General features: G+C 42.0%; 2 pseudogenes; both read right to left on the bottom strand.

The window, feature by feature from the left end:
• Nucleotide 1: 1 nt before the first annotated feature.
• LOC101565376 lies at nt 2-892 on the bottom strand (annotated as a pseudogene).
• LOC111814839 lies at nt 874-2,928 on the bottom strand (annotated as a pseudogene).
• Between the last annotated feature and the right edge of the window lie 41 nt (nt 2,929-2,969).

Here is a 2,969-nt window from a genome sequence, read left to right as displayed (position 1 = left end):
CATTAATAACAAGTGCACAGAGCTGAAACTGTTCTGGAGTAATAATTTCATGGTAACAAGGCTCCTGAGCAAGCTTCATTATGGCACTACCAGCAGCTAATCGCAAGCGAGACATATCAGATTTACTGATCCTCTTTTGCTCTGTCAGGTCACCCTCACTAACCAACATTGCCGATAACAAGCGAAGAGTTGAATTGGCAGATTTAGACTGGTTGTTTTTCATACCCAACAGCCACCTTACCAGAAGTTTAATTGCCCGTACCTTTGCTAGTACTTCAGGAGAAACTTCTTCATCTGGAGACCACAATTTGCCATTCTTTTCACCTGTTGACCTGTCATTTATTAGGAGATCTTTCACAATAAAATTTGCTACTACAGATTTCATTGGGGAAGCAAACTGATCTGGTGCTAACATGGAAATGTGGCCCAATGAAACTAACGGAGTTATAAGTTGTTCTGGTACATCAGCATTCAGAGTCCTACTGAGTGGCTCAAAAATCTGTGCAAGCTGGACTTCTTTATTTGTGAATATGGCATGTATACAGTGCATGGCCTGTTTTGCTTGGTGTGGAGTACCCCTCTTTGCTTTTTGATGTAAAATGGGAATTAAGGTCGATCGTATCTGAGGAAGGTCTGTTTCTATTTTGTGGCCTGTATTTCTAAAAATCTGTATAGCAGTTTCTGCTACCTTGTCATCCTCCATTCTTAGGCACTGTAACAAGGACTCATATGTCTCTGCAGAGTGGAACGAGGTAGGATGTGTAAAAGACAGAACCTTAAGAAGTTCAAGTCCTGAACGAATAGCTGTATCTGGACTTACATCCTCCTCTTCATCATCTGCAGTCCCTTCTATTGACTTGTTCATCAATTTTACTATTCAGAAGCACTTGTGGCTTCTGAATCAATGTACACAGGTGCAATTCTTTCCAACAGAAATTTGACCATCTCTAGGAAAGGATTTGTTGGTTGCTTAGGATTAGCAAGTTTCCAAGCTATTTCTCTCACACAAACATCTGCCTGTTTGCATGAACAGGTAGGGCTGATTAATAACTCCAACTGAGACCGAAGCTTCTCATCCTCACCAAGAACCTGCTTAAATTTCTTCACAAAATCTTGTGCTTTCCCAGGATCAGGAAAATTTTTTGCTATGGTCATCAGCTTTCCAAACATGGCCGAACAGTTAGCCTCTGATGTAGGCTGCTTGTGCAAATCCAGTAACTCGTGAACATGACTCCGAAGCATATTCTTACACTTCCACATTTCATTGAGAGCTTTTACAGCGTTTGGATCCAAACTAGCATATAAGTAATACAAACATTTCATTCTCTCTTCTGTTTCCAGGTTGTGGGGAACAAGATACTGAGCAAAGATTTTCTCCACCAACAGCTTGTCATCAATGCTATTCTGATAATAAATATGCAAAAGTTTGTCCTTTATCCAGCTGATTTTCTCTGCAGCTTCTTTTCCTGCTTCGCCATGAAGACAGTACTTCTTATACAGTTGAGCCAAACCCATCATAGCTTCTTTTCATACTCACCATCGTTTATCCAGTGTTCTTTCCCTAACAAAACCAAGGAGCTGATCATTTACTAAGGCAAGGTCTCTTTTGGCAGCTTTATTATAGTAACAATGACATCATGACGAATAGCTTCTTCTGGGTCATGTGATCTAACCTTCAAATATTCTGTGAGATCCTTTGCTAAATCTGGGTGATTCATTAAACAGTGACTGGCAAATTTCACACTTTCTAATCTGAGAGGTACGTGAATGTCATTAAATTGTCCAAGAAAACACTGCCAAAGAGGTCGATTCTGCGTTGCCAAATCAGAATCTTTAGAGCCAAACAAGTTAGCTAGAAGTCGAACTACAGCTAATTGTTCTTCTCCATCATTGCTCTTCAGTTTGAATTCAAGCTGTGGCATGACAGATAATAACAAATGAGGATCTATGGCAAAAAGTTCCTGAATGAGATCAAATACATGTTCTGACAAATCACTTACTGACGATTTTCCCAGCACCAGGACTTGATTAAAAAAAAAAATGGCAATGCATGCCTCAATAGTCTGAACTGTCCTCTTTAAGAGGACTTTTGCAAGGTCAAAGGACTGTTTATTTAAGTTCTTATGTGCAGGTATGAGGTTAATAAGTATGGATTCCAATAATTCTTGAGTAACTCCATCACCTTCCATGATGATAGAACTCATCAAGTCTAGCATGTGCATTTGTACCTTCTTATTGGCTATTGTTGATCACTAAGAAGAGAGTTCTAAAAAGCTGAATAAAAATTTCATTGCAGTCTTCCAATTCAAAGCAGATATTATATGATTTAACCCAAGCTAAATTCTCTAATAAATAAAAGTATCTATTAAACTGTGGACTCTTTGTATCTTCCAAACCTTTCAATTGTCGAGTAATAAACAAAAATATGTCCTTAAGTTTATCATGGGAAGTATATGGAGCTTCTGGGGCATAGATTCGAAATATGTCAGCTAAACAACATGCTACAAGGAGACGCACGTCCATATTAGGGTTCCTGAGGAAGAATTCAGATGCAAGATGCAAGACTAGTGGGAGATACTGCTGTTTTTCATCTTCTGAGTCCTAATCCATATCCATGAAAGTTTTCCCTACCATCTTCAGTCCTTTGATCATTTCGTCGGTAGTGATCTTGTCGGTGATCTCCTTCACTCCGGGAGGGTAGGCGATCTTTCAGTCAGCACTCACGACGCCACAGAGAGCCGTGGCAGGCTTGGGCTGCGCGGTGAAGTCCATCCTGGGGGATAACTTTTCTTTCACAGTCCTCTACCGGCCTCTCCTCCGCATGCGGGCGGAAGGTGCATCGAGCCCTGGGCCTCTGTCAGGTGGTTGCGCCGCCGCCCCTAGCCGGGCTGCACACAAAGCGGCTCGGTGGGTCCCGCCGCCCGCCCGCCCGCCCCGGAGCGGCGCTGGGGCTGGCGGTGCCAGGAGGA

This window comes from Octodon degus, unplaced genomic scaffold (assembly GCF_000260255.1).
Source record: "Octodon degus isolate 3935 unplaced genomic scaffold, OctDeg1.0 scaffold00623, whole genome shotgun sequence".
Lineage (NCBI taxonomy): Eukaryota > Metazoa > Chordata > Mammalia > Rodentia > Octodontidae > Octodon > Octodon degus.
This window is presented reverse-complemented; position numbering and strand designations above follow the sequence as displayed.